Source organism: Chelonia mydas, chromosome 8 (genome assembly GCF_015237465.2).
Source record: "Chelonia mydas isolate rCheMyd1 chromosome 8, rCheMyd1.pri.v2, whole genome shotgun sequence".
Classification (NCBI taxonomy): domain Eukaryota; kingdom Metazoa; phylum Chordata; order Testudines; family Cheloniidae; genus Chelonia; species Chelonia mydas.
The window spans coordinates 69774372-69791813 of record NC_057854.1 but is presented as its reverse complement, the minus strand read 5'-3'; the positions used below and the strand labels follow the sequence as shown (position 1 = coordinate 69791813).

Below are 17442 nucleotides of genomic sequence, written 5' to 3'. Positions count from 1 at the left end.
GGTTTCAGCAGAACTGCTTCCATTGACATCACATAGGAAAGATTTTTCAGTGGTTGCTGCTTCTGAGCTAATAGATTGTGTAGGCCATTAAAGGTCTCTTTATGTGTAAGGAAAAAAATCATTGCTTTCCTTTCTCCTCCCAAGGGTCACAAGTGATTGCTACAAGAGCAGCTTCCAGGAGCAGGTGGTGAGGTGGGAGGGTCCAAACTTGTCCCATAGCAGAGGTGAGGGCTGAACCCCTGGTTCTTTTATTTGCTATTTAACGTGGAGATTTACATAGGTTTCTAACACATTCTATGCTGCCACCATCTGGCCCTTGGTATAATCTTAAATTTTCTAGTTTTCAATTACCTACAGCCCTATCAGTTTTTTCCATGGGCTGGAAAATAGCAATACTTTTCCTGAGGTGATTTTAGAAGACTTTAAAGCCTTGCCCTTGACCAAGAAGCCCAGGAGCATTTACACTAATATTTGTATCACAGATATGTACCTCAAAATCTGTCAGCATAGGAGAGGCTGGCACCCATCAACATGAATAACTCTATCTGTGGCACTCACTGCAAAAGTGCAGACATTCTGACATGCTGTCCCTCACTTCTTTTCCTGAGTGAGGTGCTTAAATGTCCCTTACCACCAGGATATAGGCCAGGTCTACACTACACACTTACTTCGGTATAACTACATTGCTTGGGGTGTCACCCAAAATAATATAGTTATAACAATCTTAAACGCCCCCCGTAGATAGCACTATGTCGGTGGGAGAACTTCTTCTGCCAGCATAGCTACCACCTCTCATGGAGGTGGAGTTAAGCCGACAGGAGAGCCATCTTCACCAAACGCACTACAGCTGCGCAATGCAAGTTTGTAGTGTAGCCCTGCCCATAGTAAGCTAGATCTATTTTCTGCAGCCAATGCCTTGGAAATTCTGCAACAGCTTTATTTGAATTAAATACTAGAAATAAGACAATGACTAGAACAGTCAGTGCAATAATCAGCATGCTGTTTACTTGGATATTAAATTCAAATTACAGTGTCCCTACATTTTCAGTTTTCAAGGTGGGCAGGGGGTTTTCAGCACTGAGGGAAATGATTTGACACTCTGCAATAACATAAATGTTTCTGCCAATATGATCAGCAATGAAATAGTTAATCGTATTGATATTTAAATTATTACACTTCCAAGTTAACATCCCTTTGCGTGAAGGGCAGCAGCTCAGAGCACTCCGAGCTATTGTTTCAAGCTGTCTGCAGCCTCGGGGAGACATTGCTACATCAAGTTACACTCTTGTAATATTTTCAGTGTTTTCTTCACGGCTAAAAAGACCAGAAACATTTTAAAATGAAAGCTTGGATCTGGAGCAGTATTCTGCAGCTACATAATGAAACAAATTTCCCTAGATATGCTCTGTGCTACCCAACATCCTGACTGTGGGGTGTCTACACAAACTGGGAGAGAGGTTGTGAGGGACCAGGGGTGACTATACTATGGTCACATGCATGTGTACACACATATAGTTAGCCTGTCGTGATCCCTCCATCTCCGTATGCATCTACTCCATGGGAATTATTTACATCTTCTTAATAGAGAGAGAAAGGGAGCAGACTTTGTAGAAGGCCACTTGAGTTCATGTACGAGAGACACATGGTACCTCACACATCCCTTTCAGTTCCAGTGACAGATGAAATGTCAGATCCCTCTGTGCTCCTTCCACATCCAGTATATTCTTAGAACTGGTCACGCTAGTGACTGATCTAGAAAATAAGATATGTATTCAGTGTACTAATTAGAGGAGCAGATGTTTTCAATATCCCTGGGTTGAAAACAACTGCTTCTCCAGTTAGTATAGTGGATGCTTATTTTCTTGTTGAAAGTGTCAAACTGTCATTACAACACATACAGAAGACACTTTCAACAAGAAAGAAAGGAGGTATTTCAATCTATACTAAATAGCAGCTTCCCTTTAATTGTTTTTAAAATATAGACTATTTTGATTATTTCAGTAATAGTACATATTATGATGCTATTACTCACTACTTCTGCTGATATGCCAAATTATGTAAAAATAATTTGAAAGTTAAAAAAAATGAAATTTTTCAAGATGAAGTGTTTCCATTTATTTTATTAATTGAAATAATATAATTTCATGATAAAATATTCAATTCCAATTAAACAGCTTTTTCCGACAAACAGTTTTGATGAAAAATTTCCTACCAACTCTACTTAGGGGTTCAAAATCTGGATCTGAATTTTGCAATCTGTGACCACCTGCATTTTAAAAACATTTGTCAGTGTCAGTTTTGTTATTTCTATGTTATGGTTATTTTGCACACACAGAGAATAGTCAAGTACTTTCTGTAAAGATAACCTTTGATATTAGTATAAAGAAGAGAACAAAAAGAAGAAATGTCTCCATGTCCATGAGACAACACACAGTGTATGTCCATCCGTTTTCTGAAAAGATCATTGAACTGAATACAAAATGGCTGCCTTCCTCTAGTCCACAGCGATTTAGAATGAGATTTTCAAAACTGCCTAAAGGAGTTGGACTCCCCAGTTCCCATTAAAGTTAATAGAAATCCCACAGCCAAAATGCCTCAGTTTTAGAGATACTATACAAAGAAAGCAAATGCTTGACAATTATATAACTAAATTCACTAGAAAACAAAGTTTTCGCTTCTAAAATGGGATCATTACAGAATGGTTTTGTATCTGAGATATAAGACCAAGAACTGTTGGATTTTTCAGTTAGTTGGCAATTTTTAAAGAAAAAAATCATTCCGGATTGAACGAAATGTTTTGTTCAACCCACAAAGTGTTTCATTTTGGTTTTGAGCATTTAATATTTAATTTTAAAAAATTAAGGGACGTTTCTAAATGCAGCCATTTCAAAAATTTTAAAAATGAAACATTTCATTTTGAAAATATCAAAATGAAATCTCTTTAAAAAATTTTTGGTTTTTTATTTTCACCAAATTATGTCAGCAAAAATTAACACAATTTTATGAAATGTTTCGGTGTCACCAAATCTGTATTCTTCCACCAAAAAAAGTTTAGTTCAAAAAATATCACCCAGCTCTAGTTGTAAACCTTTGAAAATAGGTGTTTGCATCAAAAATATGGACAAACCTCAGAATTATAAGTACTAGTTTAGTATAGTTGATGCTTGCTCATATATCCAGTTTCTCTGGCCCCAGATTTTCCTTAACCATATTTTGGTGGGAGGGGTGAGGAGAAGATGTGACACTATAGGAACTGGAGGGCCAGATGTTTCCTCACTTATGGGGATGAACAAAATAAAGAACGCTTCATTTCATTTTTAAAGCAGGCTCTGAGTGATTTTGGGAGTACACTGATGCCCTGTGATATCTGCAGAACAGAGCACTGGGACTGTAAACTCTGTATTCCTCCTTACTTTTGTAATAAAAGAATAATGAGCTCAGTGGTGCAGAAGCAACACACCACACTCAGAAAGATACCTCAAAGCCCATTCTGCCGCTTCATTGGTGTGTATTAAAATTAATGAGTTTCTGCTAGAGAAGGAAGGAGGTGTCCCTACATGCAAATGAAATCTCTAATTTTTACATTGTAGCACTACTGCGGAGCAAAGCAGCAATCTGCGCAGCTTAGTCTCAAAAGAGTTGACTGCTTTTTTTCAGGGGCAAAGTGGGGACACAGCGAAGATGCTGCAGGAGGAAACAAAGCTTTTCATTTGCATGTTAACATTAGTGAAATCTGGATTGCCAGGAACCGTTGTGTTTTCCTAATTTCATTTATATAACAGAGTAAAAAAAACTGACCATGCTGAAAGCCAGCCAACACCTGAGGCTGCTAGCTCAGCCAATATAACCCTAACAGGTAATGGATCTCAATTATCGATTCTTTATTTTTGTTCACAAGAACAGATATCTGGAAATGAATGCATTTGAGTTACACATTTTGATTAACATGTCTTTCACAGTGGTTTTGAGCCATTAATGAAGCATAACTGTGAAGCACCTATTGCATTGTTACTTTATCCAATTATAAAAAGGTGGTTTCATTAAAACTCTTCAGTTTCATCCCAAATTCTTCAAGTTTCCATGTCATTTCAAAGATGAATCAGTAAGACATTGCTGCATCAACATCTTTTTCAAGTTTTTTTCCTGCTTCTGAGGTCCAGTGGTGGATCTGAAAAGCTATTCACCATCCTGAGGAAGAAGTCAGGAAAGTTTGACAGATGGAAAATCATTAATTTCACCAGCAGTTTCAGGACTGATGTCTGGTGGTGGGCTATGTTACCTGGAGATCTGTGCAGCATCAGTGTGCTTTCTGCATATTTTCTTGAGGTTCAAGCCATGTCAGTTAGTACCCACCGGCCTCAGTTTTCAAAAGGGGCTGATAAGTTTGGGTATCTAACTTGACAAACTTTGGAGGATTTGGATTCTCAGCAAGTGGAGACTAGCACTTCTTTGAAAGCTGGGTCCCTTCCAAGGTTCTTCAAGTTGAGAAACTGAGCCACCCCAAATCACCAGTAATTTTTGAAAATGTAAGCCCTAAAGTTGAATGGTGGGCCTAATCCTGTGAGCTGTGCCATACCGGCCTCATGGGATGCAGAGAGAGGCCAGCTTAGTGTATAAAGGAGAAAAAAAATACCATCACATGGGACAAGGGCAAAACAGTGCCACTCCCTGGAGCTGCACAGCCTGCAGAAACTGTTCCAAGCCCAGTGCTGTAAAAAACCCTGCAGGGATCAGGGAAATGGATGGGTCCCAGAGAGTGTGTTAACAGAAAATACACATGTGCTTAGTGGGATGGAGGCCTCTCCTTCCCATGAGCTCTGCATAGGAGCCGATAATGGTAGAGTAACCTGCTCCATCATTACTGAAGAAGGGGTTCTGCACTATGATTTTTTGGTGCACCTTTCCTGGAGGTACTACAATACCAAGTCGATGTGTGGAATGGATGGAGCAAGCTCCTATTCCATCTCCCTGTTCTAAAAATCCATTTAATATATAGTCCTCAGATAGAAGACGTATCAGATATTAAACAGATAAGAACAGATACTACAGATCTTAGCTGCAGGGTCCTCCCCCCTCCAAATGGAGATTGGTGGAGAGCTCAAGGCAGTCTCCCTGGCTGTGCTCCCTACCAGGGTTGTTCACTCAGGAAGGATTCAGGCTATTAGTCTTCGTATAGACAGATTTTAGGCCAGTAGTTGTCCAAGCACCTTCCACTAGGGATCAAAACTCACAGAAGCATTAGAGTGATTTTTTCAAAGCATGAACAGAACCTCTGGCTAGACAGCACCATCACACGAGAACTCTGATGCATACCTCGCTTCCCAAAGCCCTCTACCCTGGGATGGGAGGAAGCACAACTTAAAGAAGATCAGTCTTTTTTTATAGATATCTAGTGGGCTGAAAACAAGACTTATAATGGAAAGCTAGCTTCAGTCTTAACTATGGAGTTACCAATGCTGAACTGTAATAAAAATCAGTGCCCAAAGACCACCTAAAACTAACCTAGATCCTCCTATAGACACCAAGTCTGTCTGTTTAATTGAGCTTACAGCCATTTGATCCCAAATTCAATTTGAATTTCATGTGCTCTGGGGATTTCACAGAGAAACCTATTCAAGCTTTTATGGGCAAAACTCTGGAGAAGCATCACCAGCTCAGTCCACGAACGTGGGCAGCTTCCCAAATTTGTTTAGTACTTTGTGGCTCTAATTTATAGCTGAAAATCTTTCCCATGCCATTGATCTAGGTCTCCATGCTTCCACAATATAGCCGCAATCTGCTTCCTGTTCTAATTTCATCAGGTTCTGCCTTTTAATAGAATTCTATAAAGGGCAACTATTCTATTTATCTCATGAAAATCTAACATTGTGCTACACTGCTGCAGAATTAAATGCCAGGCCATTTAGGGGCACTCCATTATGGCTGCATTAGTTCATCATTACTGCAATTTATTTTTTCAGTTTAATCTCAGAGTAAAAGTCTTCCCCAAAAGTGGTAGGAGTGCAAAAATGGGACATAAGAGAATTACCCACCTCCCCCTGCCTCCCTCAAGGTAGCAGAGAGGGAAGAGAGGATAGGGAAATGGGTTCTTGAAGCCAGCACAGAGAAGAATGTAGGTGGTACAGCAAAGCTGCGGTCCGGTCTGTCATTTCCTTGCTACTGGCTGGCAAATCTCCCTGTAGTTCTTTCTCCTCTCTTCTACTCTTTCTAGTAGAGCTGGGCCTGCAGCCAAATTCCAGATCAGAACATCTCCACGGAAGCCTGAGAAAGTTCAGATCCAGAAGTAGCAGCTCACTCATCTTCTCTAGATTAAGCCAAAGCAGAACCCCAGCTCTGAACATCCTCCCACACCTTTAGGCAACATTCAGCTTGGACTCAGCTCTGTTCTCTAACCCACCACCCTTCCCCACAGAGTGGAAGGCACAGCTGGAAGTGTTACAACAATGTAACTGTGAAGAAATGCTAGTGCTTTAATAATGGGCCTCTCAATTTGGAAGGGACAGGTCTCTCCTCTGCTAAGAGGACTGCACTGGTAAGATCCTTGCATTATGTGGAGATGCCCAAACTACTCTAGTAGGGAGCATGAGAGAGAAAATATTTCTATGGGCAGCAGATTAACCAGGGTTTCATGTTCACAGTCTGAGTCAGGGCATGCCTTATAAGGAGAACTGGTCACAGTTGCGAAAAATGTGGAACAAAACCAAATTTCAAAACCTTGACATCAGAATAAAAATGAGACTGAGTTTTTTGAAAGAAAAAAGAGAGAGACCCTGCCCTGACCCCACAATAGCCAGCTGCAATGTAGGGACCCCAGGTTCAATTCCCTGCTAGGCCTGATATGGAGTAGGGACTTGAGCATCACCTTCCCACATCCCAAGGGAGTGCCCTGATAACTGGGCTATTGCAGGGTGAGTCAGTCTTTCCTGTAGGAGCTGTTCCACTTTGTTTATATAATGAAATATTAATTGGACGAGAGAGAGAGGAGTGACTCTATAGGAACAACTGAATAGGGCACAGCAGGAATTTGAACCTCAGTCTCCTATGTCCCAGGCGAGTGCCCTAACCAGCAGGCTACTAGCTATGCTGGTATACAGACTCATGTTCTCTCACTGAGAGAATCCCATCGCTGACCTGAGCAACAGTTGCAACAAGTTGGCTTTTTCTGACAAAAAGACACATTCAATCACAAAGTCCCCAACCAGCTCTATAAACTTAGGTTCATTGAACTACAGGAAGGAGGTGGGGTTCTTTAACCTGGAGAATATTTAATGGGAAGAGATCATCTAAGAGAGAAATCTATTTAAGAGTGGAGATTAATTGAAAGCAGGCGGTTTAGTATCAACTCCTGATTCACACAATGGTAGGTGCCTGGAGTTGTGGTTTGGTACACGTGTATAGCAGTCTAGCTTTCCTTCACCTACGCTGAGGGCCTGACACTCATCTCACTTTTTAAGTGAAATCAGATCATTTTCTTGGGTTAAGTGTCTGAATACTCAGCATGCCAATGTCTGAGTCCTTAACCTGCCTGGGTTAGAAATACATCCACCTGGGCTTGTCTACATTAGCTAGATTGATGGGCAGCGATTGATCCAGCAGGGGGTCGATTTATCGTGTCCAGTCTAGACGCGATAAATGACCGCTGAGCACTCTCCCGTCGACTCCACCACGGCGAGAGGCGCAGGTGGAGTTGACGGGAGAGCATCAGCCGTCGACTTACTGCAGTGAAGACACCACGGTAAGTATATCTAAGTACATCGACTTCAGCTACGTTATTCACATAGCTGAAGTTGCATAACTTAGATTGATCCCTCCCCCCAACCCCAGTGTTAGAAACACAAACATTTAAGTCAACAACAGAGAAATGAGGCACAATCACAAACACACAACAATCATCTGTTTTCAGTACTCCTAAGGAAACCACCAGATATTAAGAGTTTTTTATTTGGAAATCTTATCTCCACACATACTTTAAAAATAGATGTCTAACATAACATAACATAGGTACCTAAATCTCACACACTCAATCAAAGCAGCACTCATGTTTCAGTTGGGTATTTGACTGTGTTTCTCATCACACTGTCCACTTATTGGAGGAGATCTGTATAACAGGACCGACACATGAAGTTGGTTCAGATTTGAACAACATAATCTATAGTATGAAACAATGTGCTGTATTATAATAAATTATAGAAAATTGTATTTAATTAGTATATTAATTTTAGAAAAGATCTAGTACTATGTCAAATATGATAATTAATGAGTGAAGTTGGACCAGTTCTTAGTTATTACAGACAAAGTTATCAAACCTGGGTACTTAAAGTTGAAATGTAGATTTACAGCCTAACATCTAAATGAAGTTTCCCAATTTTCAGAAGTTCAAAGCGCCGCATTGACTTCATTGGCATTTGTGGCAGCCATTCTTGGAAAATGTTAGCATTAAATACTTTGCTGCTGCCTCACATATCTGGCAAGTTGGATAAAATACAACACCATGTGCCAAGTACATCAATTGCCAATGTGCCAAGGCACTGTTACCACTCCCTTGCCAGGGCAGAACTCAGCAAGGAAGTCCTGTACACAGGGTGGTGGGTTGTTTCCAAATGCAAAGAGTGAATCGCCTTTGTTTGCACTAAATTGATTTTAATTACAGAGTCAATAAAACAGGAAAGGTCCAAAGTAATGTTACCATGAGAATGTGTGTTGCCTCGAACATTCAGCAGCAATCCTGAGAACAAAATGGCTGCCGTTTTTGCACACTTTAAGCAAACTTATAAAAGCAAATTTTACAGTTGGAGGATATGAGGAAAGGTCCTCTCATGTCTCAGGAACTGTTAAAAGACAGGAAACAAAGGGCAGGAATACATGGTCAGTTTTGAGAAACCAGAGAAATAAATAGCAGGATCCTCCCGGGATCTGTACTGGGACCAGTTCTGTTCAACAAACTCATAAGTGATCTGGAAAAGGGGGTAAACAGGAAGGTGGCAAAATCTGCAGATGATGAAAAAGTTACTCAAGAGAGTTAAGTCCAAAGCAGTCTCCAAAGAGATACAAAGGGAACTCTCAAAACTGAGAGATTGGGCAACAAAATAGCAGATGAAATTCAATGCTGATAAATGTAAAGTAATGCACACTGGAAAAAATAACCATAACTGAACACACAAAGTGATGGGGTCTAAATTAGCTGTTGCCACTCAAGAAAGATCTTGGAGTCATTGTGGATAGTCCTGTTTTGCAAGATTAAGTCTAAACAGATATTCTCGTAAAGACTTGAGACTTTCAAATTGCTCTTAAAGTAATTGTTTTGGTGCATTTGAAGCGCTAAATTTTAGACCTAGACTTTGATTTTCCTCTGATTACAGCAATCTTGAGGTACCATGTAATTGGCAGAGTTATCAGCTCTTTCGTTTTGCCTGTATTGCTGGTTGTATGTCTGATGCTTAAGCACTGTTAGTCACCCCATTTTTGCTGATTTAATGCAAGTTATTCAGCAGTTATCCCAGAAAGGCAGAACATGAGACACACAATTCCTATTTCCCCCTTGATTTCACAACATTCACTCCTTCCTCAAGTAGTCAGTCAATTACTCAGTCCACCCTCCCTATGTAGCTGGCATACATCCCCACACATATTTTTGTGTAAATCATTGCATTACCACAGAGCTCCCACAAGGGGGAACTTCACACTAGACCTAATTATTTATTTAAAATGTAACTACTCTTTTATCGAAGTCAAATCAACATCTATGGCTGGACAAATTAAGGACATTTGGTGAGACTTAACTCACATGTATCCTTTTTTAAAAGCAAATATACTAAAAATAAATAAATATTGCTTCTTATCTGATACAGAGATGTGAATTGTGTTGGAAAGCAGTTGGGCATACGTTTACTTGTAGTTAAAAAAATTTAACAAATAAACATGTTTTTATATATTATTCATTAATCAGTGTTTAATATAGTTTTAAAACTTCTCTCTGAAGGCAAACTGCTTGGGCTGTATTTACGTAGCAAGGATAATTTCATCAGGAGTTTTCTCTCTCTAAACTACACAGAGTGCACCTAACAGAAGGTTTGATTTTCCAAGTCATTAAGGCCTACTTATCTCAAATACGTGATCACTAGATTACCATGGGACTGGGAGTTAAAGGGAGGCTGGGTAGGTAGAATGGATTAATCCACTAACCTTCAACTCTGGTAATCTGAGGCCAAACCCTGATTTAGGTTAGAAGTGAAAAGGAGTTGTCTCTCTTACCTTAGTCTTCAAACTGTAGGCAGATATCAAAATAATTGAAGGCCAGATCCTGCCAGCCTTACTTACATTAAGTAAGCCTTAGCTCTAGGGATACTCCCACTGAAATCAGTAAGCCTACTCTTAGAGCAAGTCTCTTCTCAGTCAAAGTAAGGCTGGAGGAATTTGGCCCTAAATCACCACACAACTGGCCACTCTGATATTACAACATCAATTCCAGTGGAATACAGCTCAACATTCCAGTTGACCATTAAATTTTGCAGTATTGTATCACAAATGAAGACTGTCAGTTTGGACAGAACTGAAAAACTGCCTTATTATGGCAGTTTAGAGATAGCACCTTTGCAGATACCCTCAGCTCTAATTTTAGCAGTAGCAGTTTTCACCAAACACTCATATTTATTTCTCATCTCTCTCTCTCTCTCAGCAGGCCTGTGTGTGTGTGTGTGTGTGTGTGTGTATGTTTGCCTTGTTCCCAAAGGATCCATTTAGATGAGAGATTGATATACAGTGTGAATGCTGAGGGCTGTGTGTACTCTTTTGGCCAAATCCTTTGCCATTTGATCCATACATTCACTGCAACAGAGAGATAGATGGTATATTTTGAGCTGTCTAAGCATTACCCAGCTGGAAAGCCATACTTTGTCTCCTTTAAAACTTGCAGCAGCGTTTCCTTTCATTCTTCACTCGCTATAAATTGAGGTGTCGTAAAAGTCACCACACTGCAAAATTCACTGGTTGCCATGAAATTATTGATCTCAAAGCATTCTGGTATGAACCATAATGCATACTGATTCCTCTCCCTGAGGAAGGGGGCATGAAAGAGGCCTTTAGGAAAAATTATTCTGTCCCTTAAGTGATAGTACTGCTTTCCTAAAGAAGCTTTAGATGCTGTTCAGAAGTTAGTTGGTCATAGAAGTTAGTTTTTAGAGGGTTTTTCCCGTGGCATTTTACGCTATTATTGGTAATGTATTTAGCTCATTCATACTAACTCATGATAAGTGAAGTTTTACCTTTTTTGCTAGAAGTAACCCATAAAGCCTGCCATTTTCCACACTGACTCACAGGGGTTCAGATTTGGAGGCAGTCCTACAATTGTGTCATTTACACCTGCTGCATGAGACTTACAGCAGCTTAGCCTCATTTAGATTGAATTAGGCCTCCTCAGAATTTGGGTCAGTATGGCAGACCTATTCACATCTGAGGAAAACATATGTGCCTTTGCACCCACTGAGCGAGCCTAGAGTCAGACAGTTTTCTGGTCAGATGTGTTCTCAAGAAGTGGAAATGCTGTGGTAATTATTTAGCTTTGTTCCTACTCATTAATGAATAAATATCTATTTTCTGTTGCCCGGTGGGTCTGATTTTTAAGAGAGACTTTACTTAGCTTCCAATTTGTAGGTACTGTACTTGTGATATTTACCTCAAGTTTATCCAAACCCAGGATTTTAAATGACTCCTGTCTCATGACCCTCTACCATTCCTATGGAGTGTGCTTCACTGCCCCCAACAGAAGCTTGTAGCAGCACTGGTCTTTTTCCTCCTCGTCTCAAATTTGGTACCTATGTGGCTTCCCAGATACAGATGCCTCAGACTGTAGAGGACTTGTAAGCTCTAACTAGTCTGAGATTTCCAAGGTTGTTGTGCCTTTTAGGGTACCATTCTTAGGGAATACTCTAGACAGCAGCAGCAGATTGCCAGTATCCAATAAAGGCAAAGATGAAGGAATTTGAATAACTTTCCCCAATTTCAGTCCAGTTTAGATTTGGTTCTAGTTTAAGGTGGCTGAATCCCCACGGTGTTCACACACACCCCAACCCTTCTGTTGCTAACTTTTTTTTTTTTTCCTTAAAACCTTTAATCTTCTCTTCTGAATGAGAAATATTCACAATCACTGTTTTTCCTTAGGAATGTCATTTCCCACTCTCCATGGAGATTTTGTGGTCACAGTGGTGCTATATTCCATTTCAGTACACTTCTTTCATTTGATGGAACAGTGAAGTCAATACAAATTTGACTTGAGTAAGCACTGAAGGATTTGGGCCAGTTGGCCAACTCATACATCCCTTCTTATAGGCACAGATCAGGCCTTGTTACATAGGGAGCAGGACACAGAGCCCACACAGAGTTCATTCCTGCTGCACACTACAAAGCTGTGGATGAATCCTTCCATGTCACAGTATACAGACACAGATTCCCCCCGTCATTTCCCTGTGGAGAAAGATCAGAAGATACGGCATGTGAGGGACCCTGAAGTTGTAGTAGTGGCATTGAGCTACACTGACTGTCCACCCAACTGCTAATTTACCCAAGCAGTGTCCAGAACAAAGATTTGCCCCAATAAAGCCACACCAACACACATTACACAGCCCCAAGGTCCAGATCTATCAAGTTAAATATTTACTAATATTGCTGTGACTAGCAAATCTTTTACAGTAACAATATGAGAGTGGGGCTGGCATGTTTAAATCAATACATGATTTCCTAGAATATACCCTGCTAGTGTGGAGCTTTTAGCTCCCCTGAGGAAAGTGGTTTCTAAAAATGACTCAAGCTATCAGATTTAAATTTATTTATTTATTTGGTTTGGTAAACACTGGCCGATCATTCATGCAAGCATCTGAATAAAGGAGTCCAATAGAACAGCATCAGATGGAGTCTATCACTATTATCTCCCTCCCATGCAGTCTCTGACCCACATTAATTTATGATGTGGCAGTGATGACCATGACAGAGTGAGGCAGTCTCTTGATTTCATTTCTACAGAGTCATGGAACAGAAGGTAAGAGCCCAACTTAAAACTTACATAGCCTGAATGCTATTTTTGAGAAACTTGGCACACAAAATTCAGGTCATTTCCTGGCAAAGAGTTTTACACTCTGCAGTTAGCTTTTTCCTTGGAGTTATTTAAAAAAAAAGTTTTCTTGTTATATATTTACAGTGTTCTGCATTTGTGTTAGAGGGCATTTGTGTCAGACGAGAGGATAGGCCAGATCCCCCACTAGTTTAAATCAGCATAACTTCAGTACAGCTATATCAATTTACAACAGCTGAAGGATCTTGACACATATTCAAAGTTTGAGCTACAGAAGCCTTAATATACCTCAGTGCAATTGCAACAATTCTTTGGGAAGGAATTTAACTTCAGTTGTGTTGAATATGAGCGATGTAACCCTCTTTCTATAGGTTTCATAAGATCCTGTTTTATTATCTAATGACAGGAGGTTGCAGTAACACAAAATGGACTTAAACTGTAAACCAGAGGAGCCCTACACATCAGCAATCACAGCTTACTTTTGTGCTTTTGCACTAATTTGTACTAACTGAAATGGAACGGTCTGTTCTGAGGTAAGGAAGTCTGATTAGCTGCCTTTGGTTTAACAGGTATTCTATATAATATGGTCAAAAGGGGTGGAAAAAGTTATTCTGAGATGTGTCACCACAGTAAGACAAGTACAAACAAAGTAACCATTTGGCCATTAATGTGCATCTTATTGTTCAGTTGTTTAAAGTCCAATACAGGGTTGTCTTAAGAATTCCACACAATAGGGCTTTTATCACTTCTCTCGGGAAAAGATTCCACAATCTGAAATCTCACTCACAGGAAGTTCATTTTTATCTTCTAGGGTTCATTTCATTATTTCTAGTTATTCCATTATTTATTCCTCTCCACTGGCACTTCAAGTATTTGCAGGCTGCTTCCTTCAAGTATTTGCAGGCTTACTCACTTAGTTAAGCTAACTATTCATGTTTAGCTCTTTTAATTTTTCCTCCTAGGTCAAAACCTCCAGCTGTCTGATCATTTGTCACTCTTCTCTGAATTCTCTCTTATGCACCTACAACTTCTTGCAGTTGGTCTATAGAATCACCCTGGAGACATGGAATCCTTTAAAATACATGTTAGTTTTCTGATGCCTACATGTGATTCTCCCCTCATGGCTTGTTCTTTTTGCACATGTCCTCCTTTAATATTAAGGCCTCTAATTTTCATTTCAAAACAAACACTCAAAAAATAAATTAGACATGGTCACAGACATTACTGTGCTTTCAAATAATAAATCAGCAGTATCTGAACTAGAATCTGGATAAAAATTTACTGACCTCTTTCCATACTGTTTCCTCTATCTCAACATCGCATTTAATAATGAAGGATTAGCGTTCCTTTAATTTTAAACAAAAGCAAGAGCATAATATAAGCGATTTAATTTCAACATGTTTACTTAGAAGCATTATTAAAAGTTTTCCTGGTTAGTATCTGGGAATGTACAATCTCACTTGTTGCCATGATCTTGGCCCACAATAATCGTATCAGGTCATGAAGTTCAAGAATGAACGTGGTGACAAGAGGTTAGGTTGCATAAGGAATGGGGTAGTAAATATGACGAGTAATATTATAAAGCCTTTATGTAAATAAATGGTGGGGCCTCATCTGGAACACTGTGTACAGTACTGGTTATCCTAGCTCAAAAAGGATATTGAAGAACTATAGGGGGGGTCAGCAGACAAGGGCAAGGACAATGACCAAGCACCTGGAAGAACTCTCCTATGAGGATTGATTGGAAAAGATTGGATTTTTTTAAAAAGCCTTAGAAAGGAGACTAGAGAAGAGTCCATACATAATGAATGGTATAGAGAAGATAAATCAGGAGCTGTTCTCCCTGTCTCAAACACACAAGAACAAGCAGACATTCAAAGTGGAAAATTCAAAAAACAAAAAATATTTTCACATAATGTGTAGGCAGACTGCAGAACTCACTGGGCATTTATATGAATATCAAGAATATCCTGTTATAATTAATAACATTATTGTGGAAGAGAGATTAAACTTCATGCTTCAGGATTTATCTTGATTTCTAGTAGTTGGCGATTGGCATGAGAGCTCATGTGAGGGGGCAGATTATTCCTCATTTACCTACTGCAAAGTTCTTATACCTTCCTCTGAAACACCCAATACTGAACACTGAGAGACAGGATACTGGATTAGATGGGCATTGAGTTTGCTCCAGTATGGCTGTTACTAAGTTTAGTTACAGTCCGAGAGCTGTGAAAGGTTTCAGAGTAGCAGCCGTGTTAGTCTGTATTCACAAAAAGAAAAGGAGTACTAGTGGCACCTTAGAGACTAACCAATTTATTTGAGCATAAGCTTTCGTGAGCTACAGCTCACTTCATCGGATGCATCCAATGAAGTGAGCTGTAGCTCACGAAAGCTTATGCTCAGATAAATTGGTTAGTCTCTAAGGTGCTACTAGTACTCCTTTTCTTAGAGCTGTGAAAATGATGCATTTTGCCAGCAGTTCTGAAAAATTGGGGAAAAATTCATTTTGGCTTGAAGAAAATGTTCAGTTTCAATTTTGACCATTTTAAGGTTGATAAATAAAAATTAAAAAAAGACATTTTGAAAAAGAGTTGTTGCAAACTGGAAAAATCCAAATGTTCCATTTAAAAAAACATCAAAAAACTACACTTTTATTTTCACTAGGGTTGTTTTTTTAATATATTTTGTTCAAATGAAAACAATTTGGTGAAAGAGACAAAAATTTGTGAAATGTTTTGGTGTTGCTGAAACTGCATTTTTCATCAAAAAAGTTTGGGCCAAAATATTTTATTCTAGTTAGCAGTCCTATAAGAGTTGAGAGGTTACTAAATGATCAGGTATTATGGCAATGGATGTGGTCCAAAAACCTAGATGAATAAAATACAAGCTTCTGCTCTTACCAAAGTTGTTCCATTTTGTTTGCAGTCCTTGTCGACCCTCACTTGCCTAGAAATTGGAAATGTCGTACACTCAAACTTTTTATGCAGAACCCTGATTTGTCGACAGGGAAACAAGTACATCATCATCATTACAAACCCCACTCCAGATCTTTCGTGCTTCATATAAAATATCTTCCCAGCAATGTCACGGGAAACCCCACTCAGAAATCCAGGTTCTGGTGGAACATAAATTAATTCCAGAGCCCACAATCCCTCACCCAGAATGCCTTGTTGCCAGCAGAAAGGCGGTATTAGCTCTAGTACTTCGGATTTCAGCTATTGTGATCTCACACAAACAGAGGCAGTCGCCCAAGTAGCTGGGGCTCAAACCATTTTAAAAAGGGGTCTCAAACTGGGCACCCAGGAACTGAAGCAACGCAAGCACAATAACTTAACCTTCACCCAGCAAATCAACTGGTAGTCAGTGCCAATCACAGAGCAAGGGGGAGAGATTCTCCACTGTCAACAGAACATTACAGTGCATTTCATTTTGGCCAGCTACCTCTGACAGCATTACTGCCTTCCCCGGATCTTCAGAGGATTCAGTTTGCTGGTGACTGAAATAGCTCGAGTGCAGGAGAGATTCATTTTAAAGCATTTTTTCCCAGGGTCAGAGTACTGGCTGGATTGTGTCCCAGCGGGATACAGCATGACTACAAAGAGCAAAAGGCACACAGCAAATAGACACAGGCACAGCCTGGCACCATGTGTATCACCTCAGTGCTCTGGTCATGGACTTTATGATCACTTACAACGGGCTATGCAACTGATAGCAATGTTTATCTTGCACACAAGGCTACGTGAGTCCACGTGATTTCACTAACGGAATAATTTGGATGCAGCAGAAAAGGTTCATGCTGGTCTGGGTCTTGTTACAAAGTTCTGGAGAGGAGCTGTGGAGAGGACAAAAAGGCCAGGGTGTTGAAGGTGGTGGTCTAGAATGTATCAGAATAATATCGGGTAGTTGTGTGTGCAATTTGTGGCAATAATAGAGCATAATAATCAAGGCAGTAATCACAAGCCACCACTTGCCTAGCTGCTTTCAGATGGCAGTTCTCTGTAAATATCCCAGCAGAGGAGAACTTTAGCGAGGGATTTGTATAAGGACAAGGTGGTATTTCTAGATTGTTAATTTAGGACTCTAAGTAGATTCTTGTATTTTGCTTAAAGAGTCTTCAGCTTGAGTGATGTGGAGTCTCCAGATAAGAAAAAAATTCACAACCTAGTCTGGGACCAGGGCCAGATCCTCAGCTGGTATAAACATTCATAGCTCCACTGGCTATTAGTTTACACCAGCTGAGGGTCTATGCCATATATTTTTGGAGAAGAAGACAACATAGGCTTCCTCACCGCCTTAGAGAGTCAGTTTAATCTGTGCAGAGAGGATGTAAAGTACTACCCTTCTGATTTACCACTATCTCACAATGCTTTGCATTGGTG

General features: G+C 39.9%; 1 non-coding gene across 1 annotated transcript; it reads right to left on the bottom strand.

Moving 5' to 3' along the window:
* Positions 1–4888: 4888 nt before the first annotated feature.
* On the bottom strand, positions 4889–5087 carry LOC114020135. The gene has a single exon (XR_003565028.2). It is a non-coding gene; the product is annotated as a U2 spliceosomal RNA (small nuclear RNA).
* Positions 5088–17442: the final 12355 nt, after the last annotated feature.